Source organism: Haliotis cracherodii, unplaced genomic scaffold (genome assembly GCF_022045235.1).
Source record: "Haliotis cracherodii isolate W230 unplaced genomic scaffold, xgHalCrac1.p SCAF_3, whole genome shotgun sequence".
Classification (NCBI taxonomy): Eukaryota; Metazoa; Mollusca; class Gastropoda; order Lepetellida; family Haliotidae; genus Haliotis; species Haliotis cracherodii.
In genome coordinates this window covers 25414680-25431254 of record NW_027266286.1, presented here as the reverse complement: position 1 = coordinate 25431254, position 16575 = coordinate 25414680, and the positions used below count along the sequence as shown (strand labels likewise).

Below are 16575 nucleotides of genomic sequence, written 5' to 3'. Positions count from 1 at the left end.
GGCCCCTAATCAGGATCTCAAGGTTAAAAAGCGATACTGTTGCCCTACGACTAGCTACCTGTTATTGTTGCACATCACCGGCCTGACATGAAAGGCGTACTTGAAATTCCACATAAGACAGCTATAACTTCAAGGAAGAAATTATGCTACAGAGAATGCTGGTCACATGAGACCTGCGTTCAGGTTATGGGGATAATGAATGGGGACCTCGATTGTTGTCGTTTTGTATTTATTCGGCCTCATCTTGCGATATGCGTGATTACGGGTTTCCTTACATCGTTACAAGTCGTTGTAATTGAGTGGGTGAGTGAGTTGGGTTTAACGCCGCTTTTAACAGTATTCCAGTTACGGTGTGTCAGCTTAATGTGGGAGGAAAGCCCGAAGTGATGCAGGTTTCAGACGTTTACCACTTCGGTGAAACCGACGAGCACGGATATGGTGCTGACAAACCTAGAAACATAATCGGGGCGAACCGGGATTCGAACCCACAATCATAGGTTTCTGGCGTGCCCAAGGGACGCAACTCTGCACAGCGAATCGCGGCTCCTTAGACGACTGGGCCACCCGTGCCCCCCTCCGCATGGTAGGAAAGGAAAGATTGATGCAGGCATACGTTTATCACATTGGTGAAACCCACGAGCACGGCATGGTGCTAACAAACAAAGAAACATAATCAGGACGAATGTGGGATTCGAACCCCCGATTATATGGTAGTGACACGCCTAAGGGACGCAACTCGGCACGGCGAATAAATGCGCCTCAGACAACAGGGCCCCCCAAACTAGCAGGAGATAACATATCATAGTAACACTTGACAACAATAACATAATACTTATCTAATTAACCCGTGAAGATCCGGGGTAGAAAAGGTCTTCAGCAACCCATGCTTGCGTTAAAGGCGACTATGCTTGACGTAAGAGGCGACTAATGGGATCGGGTGGTCAGGCTCGCTAACTTGGTTGATGCATGTCATCGTACCCTAATTGCGTGGATCGATGCTCATGATGTCAATCACTGGATTGTCTGGTCCAGACTCGATTATTTACAGACAGCCGTCATATGGCTGGAATAATGCTGAGTGCGGCATTAAACAACAAACAAACAAATTTATTTAATTGAAGTAATTGTATTAGAAGTAGCGTTAGTAGCAGCAGGAAGCTATTCAAAGACCCCCTGTATAGACTCCCTGGTGGTAGTATGGGGATCTCTAGTTGTCATGCAAGTTCGTCATAATAGCAACACCAGCTGTCGTACACGCTACAGTAGCCGTAGTAACAGCCGTAGTAACAGTGGTAGAAGATGGATGTCGGTTGTTTGTTGTTTAAAGCCGCACTCAGCAATACTCCAGCTATATGATTGTGGTCTGTAAATAATCGAGTCTGGACCAGATAATCCAGTGATTGATGTCATGAGCATCGCGGTGAGTTAATTATAAGTGACAGTAGTAGTAGTAGTAGTAGTAGTAGAAGCAAGGGTTGAAGACAGGTCTGTGTTACTAGTTACGCGATAGTCTTTAGTTCACAGACAGGACATAACAAATACATGCACACGAGAACACGAGGCGACCAAATGACCGAGACAAAACCTTTCATCGTTTTTTTTCAAAAGATGAAAAAGATGCCCTTTTCTGTACACTATTTACAGATTAACATTCATCAAGTAATTGTTTTACAACATTCAAGATCAATGTATGCAGAGTCGACCCTTCCAACATAATCAACTTCATGAAACACTTCAGTTTATTCAAACACAATTGAGATTCCGGACACGTGAGGTTAGCTGGATCTGATAACGCAAGCTCAATAGAAATACCGTTCCGAAAGTCAGACCTGTTTCCCAAAAATGTGTCGGAAAATGTTTCAACCATACCACTAACGCTCTCCAGACGGAGTCCAAGCTTGAGCTAGTCTTTTATTCCCCTTGTCTTCTGCGAAGCAAGGTGGGACACATTAGCGTTGGATATCCAAACTATACGATTAATTTCCTTCTCTTTTGTAACAAAGCATATCATACGATTCTTTGATATCTTAAAATGATAACAGACTCCTTTGATACTGGTTGAGTGATAACAGTATATATCTTTGATATGACTCATTTCAAAGGATCATGGATTTGTTTGATATCGTCGAGACTCGCATGTGATGTCACGCATGATGTGGTGGTTTGTTGGGGAGGCATTCAAACGGCCCTGATATCTTTATACAGAGTTCCCACCCTATGGATATACTGCCAATAGCAACGTAGCTAGTGGAAATATTTATCAAGGATATCTTTAATTGATCACTTATTGATATTATTATTTGTATCTTGACAATTGGGAAGCGATCATTTCATTTTCTGAGAGAGAGAGAGAGAGAGAGAGAGAGAGATGGGGCGCGTTACTACTGATCCCATCAGAGAAGATAGGGTACGTTTTGATACGGTGCCGAGAAGACAAATAAAATCCAAAACCACAAACGAACATTATCAGATCAGCCAGGGACTAGCAGGGCAGAATACGCCCCCCCCCCCCCCCCCCCCCCCCCCACCCCACCCAGTACGCCACGTGAGTCATGTGGTGGTTACATCACGTGACCTGGGTGACGATGTCATGGTGCCCCGACAACGTGGGTTGATGCTCATGTTGTCAACCACTGGTTTGCTTATCCTGAGACTCGATTATGTACAGATAGTTGGCTTAGCTGGAATATTGCTGACTGCGGTGTTGAAATATATTCATTTATTGACTATGTGTCGGGGAATGTGGAAGCTTGAAAGTGTTTTGTATATGTTATTATTTCGCAATGTTAAATTCCAGGATTTTTTCAAACTGATTGCGGGGCACGGGTGGCCCAGTCGTCTAAGGCGCCGTGATTCGCTGTGCAGAGTTGCGTCCCTTGGGCACGCCAGAAACCTATGATTGTAGGTTTCGAATCCCGGTTCGCCCCGATTATGTTTCTAGGTTTGTCAGCACCATACCTGTGCTCGTGGGTTTCACCGAAGTGGTAAACGTCTGAGACCTTCATCACTTCTGCCTGTCCTCCCACATTAAGCTGACACGCCGCGATATAACTGGCATACTGTTAACAGCGGCGTTATACCCAACTCACTCACTCAGATTGATCTCCTATTGCGTGAGAAGCATCTTCCGTAAATAGAGATGCCGCTGTAAAAAGAAAAAAAACCCGCTGTGTCCGCATGACTATGGAGAACATGGGATTCGAAAGGATTAAACAGGATCCTTTCATACCCAAGGGACGCAACTCTGCACAATCATAACAGACTACCTAACTCTGTTGCTAAATTACACAAATTTAATAATCATTCAGTTTCGGAATTCCTTAAAAAAAAAGCATTTTAAGCACAAACCGGGCGCATCGTTTGCATTTAAGCTGCTCTCGTGTCTTTTATCTTATCATTTTTATTTTTATACGTAAGCCGACAATGATCAATTCTTAATGGCAGGATATCAAGCAATGGATGTTTACGATGTATTTTCAAATGCGACTTGGATGAAAGGTGAAAGTAAAGCTTCCAAGCTAATTACCCAATGTGATTCAAGTACAGGTATGAACAGTGCCCCATCAAGGCTGAACGGCCAGTCGGGTCCAGTGCCAACCAGCTTAAGCGCAAAGTCTCATTCAATCAGTTTACTGCGTACGAGCATCGGAGTATCGCACTGTACGGTCTGAATGGCGAGTTTTCAGTTAACTATGACTGTGTTATCTTGCTGCGGCTGTCTTTCAAAGACTTGAAAATAACCATACAGTTTTTGAACGTTACCTTAATGATCGACTTGCGTCCCTGGCAGCGACATGGCGGCCGACACATTCATCTTTCTTAATGTGCATGTCAACATGGCGATCCCCTTGCAGGGTCAACACGGTGTAGGGTGAAAGATCAAAACCGTTATTATCTGTCAGGGCGCTTGATGGTTAACCCTTTGTGTACTGAAGTAAACCTGTTGCTTGATGGTTAACACTTTGTGTACTGAAGTAAACATGTTGCTTGATTACCCTTTGTGTACTGAAGTAACAGAGTTGCTTGATAGTTAACCCTTTGTGTACTGAAGGAACCCTGTTGCTTGATGGTTTACCCTTTGTGTACTGAAGTTAACCTGTCGCTTGATGGTTAACCCTTTGTGTACTGAAGTAAGCCTGTCGCTTGATGGGTAACCCTTTGTGTACTGAAGTAAACCTGTCGCTTGATGGTTAACCCTTTGTGTACTGAAGTGAACCTGTCTCTTGATGGTTAACCCTTTGTGTACTGAAGTTAACCTGTCGCTTGATGGTTAACCCTTTGTGTACTGAAGGAACCCTGTTGCTTGATGGTTAACCCTTTGTGTACTGAAGTAAACCTGTTGCTTGATGGTTAACCCTTTGTGTACTGAAGTAAACATGTTGCTTGATGGTTAACCCTTTGTGTACTGATGTTACCCTGTTGCTTGATGGTTAACCCTTTGTGTACTGAAGTAAACCTGTTGCTTGATGGTTAACCCTTTGTGTACTGAAGTAAACCTGTTGCTTGATGACCCTTTGTGTACTGAAGTAACCCTGTTGATGATGGTTAACCATTTGTATACTTAAGAAATCCTGTTACTTGATGGTTAACCCTTCATGTATCACAGGTACCATGATGATTGCTTGTTAAACCTTCTTTTTCACCTTCTTTTTTTTACTCTGTTACTTGATGATTAACTCTTTTAGTACCAAAGGAACCCTGTTGTTTGATGATTAACCCTTTTAGTACCAAAGGAATCCTGTTGTTTGATGATTAACTCTTTTAGTACCAAAGGAACCCTGTTACTTGATGATTAACTCTTTTAGTACCAAAGGAACCCTGTTGTTTGATGATTAACTCTTTTAGTACCAAAGGAACCCTGTTACTTGATGATTAACTCTTTTAGTACCAAAGGAACCCTGTTACTTGATGATTAACTCTTTAAGTACCAAAGGAACCCTGTTACTTGATGATTAACTCTTTAAGTACCAAAGGAACCCTGTTACTTGATGATTAACTCTTTTAGTACCAAAGGAACTCTGTTACTTGATGATTAACTCTTTTAGTACCAAAGGAACCCTGTTGTTTTTTGGTTATTTATCCTTTACTATTCGCAGATACAGCTTTTTGGGAAGGGGGTGGAATGGGTGCTTGGTGGATCACGGATCACACGTTAACACACTAGAGCAAGATAAACGCACATTGTTGACGAGGCGACTATGCTTGTCGTAAGAGGCGACTAACGGGATCGGGTGATCAGGCTCGCTGACTTGGTTTGATGCATGTCATTGTATCCCAATTGCCTAGATCGATGCACATGATGTCAATCACTGGATTGTCTGGTTCCGACCGCCGTCGTACAGCTGGAATATTGCTGAGTGCGGAGTTAAACAACAAACAAATAGTTGGCAAAGCACTTTGCGTTAGCTAGTCTTGGTATTGTATTCATAACATATCACGCAACGAGTAGGTAATACGTTTATAGGTTTAACCCTACATCTCTCCTAACCCTCCTTTTTTATTACCGTGTACGAGCAGTCGCAATGTTGAGTTTTATCAGTAGTAGGGGTAGGTCGTTTTGAATGAATCCCTGGTTTGATGCAGAGATGAACGTATTGGATGACATTGGTGCTCGCTCAGTATGTAATGTGCTGTCGGGTCGATACCACTTTCACACAACAATTATCTCCCCTATTGTCAACAAGAATCGATGACGTCATACACACCGCGCCAGACTTAGAAGACCAAGCAGCTACTCTTAATCTCGTATCGCGTTCAAAGCACAATAGAATAGCTGCAGGACTGAGTGTCTATCGTCGTTTGCCTGTTAGTCTATTAAGAGTTGAAAGAAATGAAAGCCGAATATGAGGCCTGCGGAGTGGAGCCACTTGAGCGCCAGTAATGTTCGAACGCCAATATGTCACCTTACATAGGCTTTCCGCAAGTCACGAACTTCAAAAGGTCCCGATGGTGTTTCCCGAATGAAGGAGTTGAGGGACTATCGATTAAGTCCGATTGGGGTGAGGCTTTGACCAAAGGGGTCATTACAATGGGATAGAGGCTCTTATCCTCGAGAGGGGACAGAGAAGGCTAAGTGTGCCTCCTCCGCTCGTGATTCACTTCATCAAAGACCCTTGCTCAATGGGATCAAACGGCCGCGTGTTTTGGCTTGAAGTCCTTTAGGAATTAAGTGGTTAGAGATAGTTTAGTTTCAATGCTGTTTTGGGCAGAACGGACGATCTAGTTACAACCCAATGCGGCCATTTATCGGAATTTGAAGATGATATTTCAGTTGGTGTGGTTTTGTGGCATTTGATTTTATGTTGGAGAATAATGTGTTGATGGTTAAGGGATCGATCATTGGAGAAACTGGTTTAACCATCAGTGAGATACGACTAAACAACATTGACATCCACATCAAACAATCTCAGTTCTCAGTAATATTGCTAAAAGGAATATAAGAATTCACTCACTCAGTGATAAATCAACATTGCCCATTGTCCCTTGTTTTTTCATGAACTTTCCAAATATGCGTTTTCCCAGTATTTTCGTTGATGCTGATGTTCCGGGAGTCAGCATTGTTCCTGCTACATCAGCTGCTTTTAAGGTTTCGAATCTGGACCAGGCAAACCAGTGACGGAAAACAGGACCATGAGCCTGAATTCCAAAAACAACCTCAATTTGAGAGCGAACGTATTGGGGCATGAGTGGCCCAGTCGTCTAATTCTCAATTCGCTGTGCAGAGTTGCGTCCCTTGGGCACGCCAGAAACCTATGATTGTGGGTTCGCCCCGATTATATTTCTAGGTTTGTCAGCCCCATACCCGTGCTCGTGGGTTTCACCGAAGTGGTAAACGTCTGAGACCTGCATCACTTCGGGCTTTCCTCCCTCATTAAACTGACACGCCGCGATATAACTGGAATACTGTTAAAAGCGGCGTTAAACCCAACTCACTGACTCTCTATAATGTATGTTGCATGGACGTTGGGTTAGTCTAGTGGTTAAAGCGTTTGCACGTAACGCTGAAGGCCTGGGTTCGATTCCCCAAATGGGTACAATGTGTCAAACCCATTTCTGGTGTCTCCCGCCGTGACATTGATGGAATATTGCAAAAATAAACGGCGTAAAACCCAACTCACTTAATCAATGCAAAGGGTAAGTCTGTATAACCATCGCTCGTTACGACCCCTCAACCCAGAGTCCGGGGGGCGAGGATCTGGCGGCCTCTTTGATGTCCGGTGATATCTTGTTCGTCCCAAAAATGTGTTTACCTATGTTTACATTTGTTCACAGCATGTGAGCATAAAGATCTGCCACTATCGTTTGCTCACCTCAGCTCATAGGTCAAAGCTCGCGCAGGTGGTTTAGAACCCTACTGATTTGTTTGTATGGGTTGGTTGGTTGGTTGGTTGGTTTGTTGTTTAACGCCGCACTGAGCAATATTCCAGCTATATGACGGCGGTCTGTAAATAATCGAGTCTGGACCAGACAATCCAGTGATCAATATCATGAGCATCGATCCAGGCAATTGGGATCGATGATATGCATCAACCACGTCGGCGAGCCTGACCACCCGATCCCGTTAGTCGCCTTTTACGAGAAGCATAGTCACCTTTTACGGCAAGCATGGGTTGATGAAGACCTTTTCTACCTCGGAATTGTTTGTATGGGAATAACCATCCCAAACCATTATGGCATGGGTGGTTGCAAAGTTTTCATCACATAAGTGATACTTGGTGGATGAAAGTCGGGATACAAAACTTAGAAAATCCACGTGTTCACTGACAATTATGATTGTCAAAATACTATTTGGTCTGGTTTTGTAGCATTGGTACAGGATGATGCACCGGTGAAGATCCGGGGTAGAGGTCTTCAGCAACCCACGCTTGTCGTAAGAGGCGGCTAACAGGATCGGGTAGTCAAGCCATTAACCATTTCTTGCCAACAGCGGTAATAAAATATCGTGTGTGTTTTTCTCCATTTAACCTAACTGTAAAACAGAGACGGCCAAAAACAATTCTCACACGTCATTTCATTATCTTTTTTTATAATTTCGGTTTTTGTTTTGTCCGTCGGTCTCGTATATCAGCTAAATATATAAAATAATTTGACCTTGGGAACGTCTGACCATGCTGAATGATACACGCATCGTGGGACGCGGGTTAGAAGAATGAGTGAGTGAGTGAGTATGGTTTTACGCAGCTTTTAGCAATATGCAGCAATATCACGGCGGGGGACACCGGAAATGGGCTTCACACATTGTACCCATGTCGGGAATCGAAACCGGGCCTTCGGCGTAACGAGCGAAAGCTTTAACCACTAGGCTACCCGACTGCTTCTGGGTTAGAAGAAGTCCTAATCTATGGTCGTAAGAAACTTCTTATAAGATCGAGTGGTCATGATCGGCGACTTTGCCTATCACTGTCCCCGATACTCACTTCATATGAAACTCTAACCACAGATACATTGACGAGCGAGAGCGTGAGTCTTCATGTGAGGTCTTCAGCAACCCATGCTTGCCGTAAAAGGCGACTATACTTGTCGTAATCTTGAGGCGACTAACGGGATCGGGTGGTCAGGCTCGCTTACTTGGTTGATGCATGTCATCGCGTCCCAATTGCCTAGATCGATTTTCATGATGTCAATCACTGAATTGTCTGGTCCAGACTCAATTATTTACAGATCGCCGTCGTATAGCTGGAATATTGCTGAGTGCGGCGTAAAACAACAAACAAACAAAATATATCACACACATCATCCTCTATTGTCCAGTGTGTTTTATCTCCATTCTATAATGATAAGTACCTTGGACCGACTTGCCGCAAAGCTTCGTTCCGGAAGTGGCGACACCTTCTCCGCCGACATTGTCACTTAGCACAAGATTTCTCTTGCTCACTAGAGTAATCTGATTTGACGACGGTCTTTTTTTCTAATATGGCCCAGAACGAAGCCATGGTAGCGATTGCGTCCAGGGTAATTATAGTCATGGAGATATGACACATTGGATTATCGGGGATGCACACACGCAAACCAACAACCTTATCTTTCTTAAAAGAACACATTCTGGTCCATTCTGGTAAAATCGTATAACGCCAGATGAGAAATAAATTTCAAAACAACCAATTCTAAAAAACCGGAATTTATCCGAAAAGACATTCTAGTCCGGGAAAACATATTCCTCCAATTTTGAATAAACTTATTGAATCAACAGATCAAAGCGTTATTGATGCCAAAACTGTTTGCGACTCCGAGTAGGTAAAAAAGTGTCATGTTTCTAAACAATCAGGTAACAAATTATTTGTCGCGAACGAAAATCCAACCCTCTGAAAATAATATGGTTGCTCCCTAAAGCTCTTTGTTAAACCAGAGAGGCAAATTCCACGAACACAACTAAGGGCAAATTTTCCTCCACAAAGGACATTTTGTTATGTGGCTGTCGAGTAGCATACAGTCTCGATACTCACCAGTAATATGCTTATATAGTGGAAATACCTTTCAAGGCGGTTCGCGTCTTTCGTGGTTCTTTGAACGCAACACAATCCTATATTCAAAGGGATTTCTGGAGTATCAGTCTTTTGAGTTATGGGGAAAAGCAATACTGTCTTCACTTTGCCCCTCTTTTGATGATGGTGTCGGCTCCCCTCTTCTCACATTTATGCGACACCGTTTGCTGTTACAGTTTGACTAAATACAATTATCCGCGTCTCAAAGAGCTGAGGGGATGACCGTCTAACACTGTGTACTCATAGTTAGCTATCAGTTTCTCATACTACATACAGACTTGAACTGTTTCATTTTGTAATCGTGACAATATGACTTTGCGGGGCATGTCGAGCAGGATTTAATGCACACTTTGTTCCATGAATGGTCATTTGTTATTTGTCGCCAAGTGCTTTAAGGGTTATGTTGATCGACGGGCTTTTAAATTCATAAGATACTAGAGTTAATAGTGGGCTCTGTACCTGATGAAGGGGCGGTCGGGTAGCCTAGTGGTTAAAGCGTTCGCTCTGCACGCCGAAGACCCGGGTTCGATTCCCGACATGGGTACAATGTGTGAAGCCACTTTCTGGTGTCACTCGCCGTGATATTGCTGGAATATTGTTAAAAGCGGCGTAAAACCATACTCACTCACTGTACCTGATGTTACAGTTGTCCTAAGGTACGGCACCCAGGGTAGAATAGGTTTTCAGCAACCCATGCTTGCCGTAAAAGTCGACTATGCTTGTCGTAAGAGGTGACAAACGGGATCGGGTGGTCAGGCTCGCTGACTTGGTTGATGCATGTCATCGTATCCCAAATGCGTGGATCGATGCTCATGATATTAGTCACTGGATTGTCTGGTCCAGACTCGATTATTTACAGACCGGTGTCAAAAAGCTGGAATATTGCTGAGTGCGGTGTTAAACAACAACCCAACCTTAAGTACGCGTACTGCTACAATGGTGCTCTAGGTCGACGGTGCATTTGATGGTGTTAGGTACTGTACTTACAAGATATATTTCACACAACTGAGATTTCAGGTACGGTACTTTTTAATCTGAGTTGTCTTCACGTTGATAGCACCTCTAATATATCGGTACACGCTGTAGGTACCATCTACTGGTGGTATGGTAATGGGTCAACTGGTGTGGAGGCTGCACTGATGTTTTGGTTCTACTAATGTTACGAACCCATTTATGTGAAGGTTCCACTCATGTTATTGTCCTACTGATGTGAAGGTTCTACTAATGTTGTTGCCCTACTGATGTGAATGTTCCACTAATCTTATTGCCCTACTGATGTGAAGGTACCACTGTTATTGCCCTACTGATGTGAAGGTTCTACTAATGTTATTGCCCTACTGATGTGAAGGTTCTACTAATGTTATTGCCCTACTGATGTGAAGGTTCCACTAATGTTGTTGCCCTACTGATGTGAAGGTTCCACTAATGTTATTGCCCTACTGATGTGAAGGTTCTACTAATGTTATTGCCCTATTGATGTGAAGGTTCTACTTATGTTGTTGCCCTACTGATGTGAAGGTTCTACTAATCTTATTGCCCTACTGATGTGAAGGTACCACTGTTATTGCCCTACTGATGTGAAGGTTCCACTAATGTTATTGTTCTACTAATGTGAAGTTTCAAGTAATGTTATTGCAGTACTGATGTGAAGGTTCCACTTATGTTATTGTTCTACTGATGTGAAGGTTCCACTGTTATTGCCCCACTGATGTAAAGGTACCACTGTTATTGCCCTACTGATGTGAAGGTTCCACTAATGTTATTGCCCTACTGATGTGAAGGTTCGACTAATCGTGGGAGTAGTGCTGTTTACATTATAGTCGCATACTGCAGTGTCGCCTCCAGGGTTCCTGGTTAGAATGGGATCCCTGGCAACATGTGCTAGTTGTGCGAGGCTAATTCATGAATAGGATGGCCATGCACGATGACCTGGTTGATTGCGTGTTATCGTAACCCGTCGGCGTGGATCTTTGCTCAAAATATCAATCACTGGATTGTCTCGTCCAGCCTCGATTATTTACAGACCACCACCATATACCTAGAATATTTAGTACGGGTAAAACAACAAACAGACATATACTCTCGTTACTGACTGCGATCTATCAGGGACTATAAGACACGTGAACAGTGAGAAGGACGCGACTTTAACCTGTTGCGTGACGCTCCTAATTAACTGGTGCGACTATATCTGTCGCACTCAACGCGGAGGTACATTCGCCTTGTCATTGTGACGTCATATCCAAGAGATGATGAATTGCCACTTAAAATTGACCTATTCCGTGGCGTCATAGTTGTCTCTGAAAATCTCTTTTTAATCATACCAAAACAATTATGTTTAACCTTACGCTCGTAGGCTTGGAACTAAGACCGGGTCAACCTTTCCGTCCTGACTTGATACTTCCTGATTATTCAACGCTTAAAAATCGATAGATATTACCTTTATGGACTGAAACAGAACCGTTTTCCCTGCCTAATGTAACGTTTGGCAAAAGCAAGCTGCACACTCCAAGACCTCCCTTGATTCCAAATGTAAGAGGAACGGTTTAAGACCCCCCTTGATTCCAACTGTAAGAGGAATGGTTTATTAATACAGAGCGATCGCGAATGTAGTTAATTGAGGCATCAATATCGCTTATTTTCAGACAGTTATGCACGCGTTTTGTACTTCAGCCCTCCCGACTCTGCAGCAACGCGGGGACTATCAAGCCGATTACATTACGATGCTGGCTCGATTAGACTAAATAAAAAGGCTGGGAAACAATGCGAGTGTTAGTATTGGAAGCCTATATACACAGTAGCTAAAGGTGGACGGTGTAGACAGACAACGCACGGTGGGGGATCTCTGGGTTCGTGCGTAAGTCGAAGGCGCGTTTACCGGGAACAGTAGCCATGAACCAAAGACGAAATGATGGGCCTGGGGCAGAGTACAGAATCTTGTGATCAAAGGAAAGTTCAAAGGGACCGCTCGACTCTTGATTGCTTGTTTATTCGTGTTGCACGTGAGATAGAATTATTCCGCATTAAGTTTTCTTTTTCGTCGCTCCCGGACAAATGTTTGTTAGATTTGACAAGTGGTGTGGACTGAAGCGAATGAGTGAATCATTTCGTTTTTTCTTTGTTATTCATAATAAACAAATGTTGTTGTCTGGTAAGTGAATCTTTTTAGGGTTTTGTCATGGATCTTGAGTAGAAAGAGTCGTCGTCAACATCATCATCATCATTATCATCGTCATCATCTTCTTCAAAGTGGGTTTACCGCCTCCGTGGTCTAGTGGTAGAGCGTCCGCCCGGAGAGCGGAAGGTCCGGGGTTCGATCCCCGGCCGCGTCATACCAAAAGACGTTAAAAGATGGTACTTGTTGTTATCCTGTCTGGGGCTCGTCATTAAGGGGCTAAAACAGGGACTGGTCGGCTCGGAGTCAGTATACTGTGTCTGAGTGGGGTATTCATGTTGAACTGCGGCATGGTATCTCAATGTGATAGCACTATAAATCGGCATCAGTCCGGACGAGTACAAGCAGCCACACAAACACACACGTACATGCACGTCGCTATATAAGTACAATAATCTTGGACGCGACGTTAAACCTCATTTCACCTCCCCTCAAAGTTGGTTAAGTCCAACTCATCATCATCATCATCATCATCATCATCATTTTCAAAGTGGGTTAAGCCCAACTCATCATCATCACCACCACCTACTCCATCTAGGCCTTAATTAGATACAGTAAGAACGGGTCGCAGTCTTGGTCGCTGTCGCTCGTTGTGCAGAATAGCGTCCCTTAGCGATGCATGGATCCGCTGGTTGTGAATCATGGTCAGTCAGCATCATAACCTTGCTAGTTAGTTTCACCAACGAAATAAACGTCTATAACCTGCGTTATTCAGACATTAATCTCACATGCCATCATATGACTTAAATAATGTTGAAAGCGGCCTTAAATCCATGTCACTTGCTTAGTCTAGCGGCAGCGGTCCCCTGAAGATCTAGGTATAGAACAGGTCTTCAGCAACCCAGGGACTTGGTTGATGCATGTCATCGTATCCTACTTGGTTGGGTAGGATGGGTCACTGACAAAACCTCCTTCTTCTCTGAGGAAGATGAACTTTGGCATTTATGAGCCTCCCTATGATAACATCATATCTTGTTCAAATCATTAAATTTAGTGCTAATGTTTTAGTACCGAGTGTGTATGCAGAACATAACTGACTACCAATGGTGACATCAGCTTCAGTTGTTGGCCATTGGTAGGTAAGCTACAGTGTCGTGGTGCTCCTTTACTAACTACTCTACACTATTAAACCACGTTTCTCTACTCAGAACCGCTAAGACATCCTCCTTGACTACTTTAAACGCCACTCTTCAGTACTTCAAAATCCACTTTTCACTACTTAGAACCTGGATTCACTACTTCAAACACTATGATGATTCCGTTCGCTATGGCCTCGCAGCAGTTCAGAGGTGGGTGGTCACCATAGCACGACAGCACTGGACGCCCATCAGACTCTACCCTCTTTCACTGGACGCCTTAACAGCACTGGACGCCAATCAGTGACCACTCACTCTCACACGTCTCCTTAACAGCACTGGATGCCAATCTGTGACCACTCACTCTCACAGGTCACCCAGACAGCACTGGACGCCCATCAGACTCTACCCTCTTTCACTGGACGCCTTAACAGCACTGGACGCCCATCAGACTCTACCCTCTTTCACTGGACGCCCATCAGACTCTACCCTCTTTCACTGGACGCCTATCAGTGACCACTCACTCTCACAGGTCACCAAGACAGCACTGGACGTCCATCAGTGACCACCGATTTTCACAGGTCACCCAGACAGCACTGGACGTCCATTGGTGACCACTCACTCTCACAGGTCACCCAGACAGCACTGGGCGTCCATCAGTGACCACTCACTCTCACAGGTCACCCAGACAGCACCGGGCGTCCATTGGTGACCACTCACTCTCACAGGTCACCCAGACAGCACCGGGCGTCCATCGGTGACCACTCACTCTCACAGGTCATCCAGACAGCACCGGGCGTCCATCGGTGACCACTCACTCTCACAGGTCACCCAGACAGCACCGGGTGTCCATCGGTGACCACTCACTCTCACAGGTCATCCAGACAGCACCGGGCGTCCATCGGTGACCACTCACTCTCACAGGTCACCCAGACAGCACTGGACGTCCATCGGTGACCACCCACTCTCACAGATCACCCAGACAGCACTGGACGTCCATCGGTGACCACTCACTCTCACAGATCACCCAGAGATCACTAGACGCCTATCAGTGACCACTCACTCTCACAGATCACCCAGACAGCACTGGCCGCCTATCAGTGACCACTCATTCTCACAGGTCACCCAGACAGCACTGGACGTCCATCGGTGACCACCCACTCTCACAGGTTACCCAGACAGCACTGGACATCCATCAGTGACCACCCACTCTCACATGTTACCCAGTCAGCACTGGACGTCCATCAGTGACCACCATGAACAACTCTGAAATTTTCAACTAGAAGTTGGTCGAACAATATTGAGGTTGTGAACTAAACATGGATCGAACCATAAGGCAAGGTTGTTGGTTGTTTATTGTTTATCGCCTCACTCTGCAATATTCCAGCTATATGACGGTGGTCTGTAAATAATAGAGTCTGGACCAGACAATCCAGTGACTGACATCATGCAAATCGATCCACGCAACTGGGACACGGTGTCATGCATCAACCAAGTCAACGAGCCTGACCACTCGATTCCGTTTGTCGCCTCTTACGACACGCATAGTCACTTTTTGCGGCAAGCATGGGTTGCTGAAGACCTTTTCTTCACGGTCCCGTATCTTCACGGGTCTATGAGGCAAGGAAGTTAAGTGACTGTAAAAGTCCAGTTTCCACCCTTGCCGAACTAGGCTGGAATTTCTAGCCTCGATCGTAGCGCCACCAGTGGCTGTTACGAGTTATGCCCCTTCTTTGTCCCTATTATTGACCAATCAGATTCCACCTCTCATATCACTTGCATTTGCTTCAAATAAGACGGCGTCACCCAGTGAAGACGATCTGATTGATAATCAAGATCTATTTGTCATGAACCGGGTCTTACTTCGCGAAGTGCATCAAATCACGTGAAACATGAAAAGATTTGCAAAATATCTGTTGACGCTAAGTTGACGGTACACATGCCTCGTAAGTCATGCAATCAACCGATATCTCCCCGCGGCTTACGAACCGGATGTCGATTTCCTTACGCGACATTGATTGGACAATGCACCGACTCGTTAGTCCAGCCAAAATATAACTCAAACTTCCAGCCGAGTTCGGTAAGGGTGGGGCCATGACTTTTACAGTCAATTTACACCCTTACCTCGGAAAGACGGGGTCGAACAACTTTGCGGTCACTTGTAGCATAAACAACACGACATTGTGTGCATAACTACAGATATGAACACCCGTGACAATGTCGACCGTGAAGATTCCGGGGTAGAATTGGTCTTCAGCAACCCATAAGGCGACTATGCTTGTCGTAAAAAGCGACTAACGGGATCGGGTGGTCAGGCTCGCTGACTTGGTTGATACATGTCATCGATCCCAATTGCGTGGATCGATGCTCATGATGTCAATCACTGGATTGTCTGGTCCAGAGTCGCTTATTTTACAGACCGCCGTCATATGGCTGGAATATTGCAGAGTGCGGCGTTAAACAACAAACAAACAAAAAAGCTTACACAATTTCGATCGCACATCTCAGGAAAGTAGACGCCCGCAGTCTCACAAGACACGTTTATCGCCGTTTTTACCACAACAAATAAAATAAATCATCGTCTCAGTCATGATAGACAAAAAAAAATATTTTGTCTCGACGTTTTTTGGCAAACTGTAACCTTCGTGTTGCACCTTGAAATTATTTCCCATCTTGCACCCCACACCTGGCTTGGCACGCCACCGTAGACCTCCACATCAAAGGAAGCACATCGCCTCCGTCTACCCCAAGACAGAGGGGGCACGAAGTGGATGATAAAACGAGAGAACTTTGATGTTGAACACAGCACTTAATGTCGATTGTCTTTGTGCATGCTATATCGCTC

At 44.6% G+C, this 16575-nt stretch overlaps 1 protein-coding gene across 4 annotated transcripts in view; it reads left to right on the top strand.

Annotated features, from left to right (window-relative positions):
• The window catches only part of LOC139473880 (palmitoleoyl-protein carboxylesterase notum1-like), a 68262-nt gene that overhangs the window by 32112 nt on the left and 19575 nt on the right, over positions 1-16575 (top strand). The window lies entirely within an intron of this gene.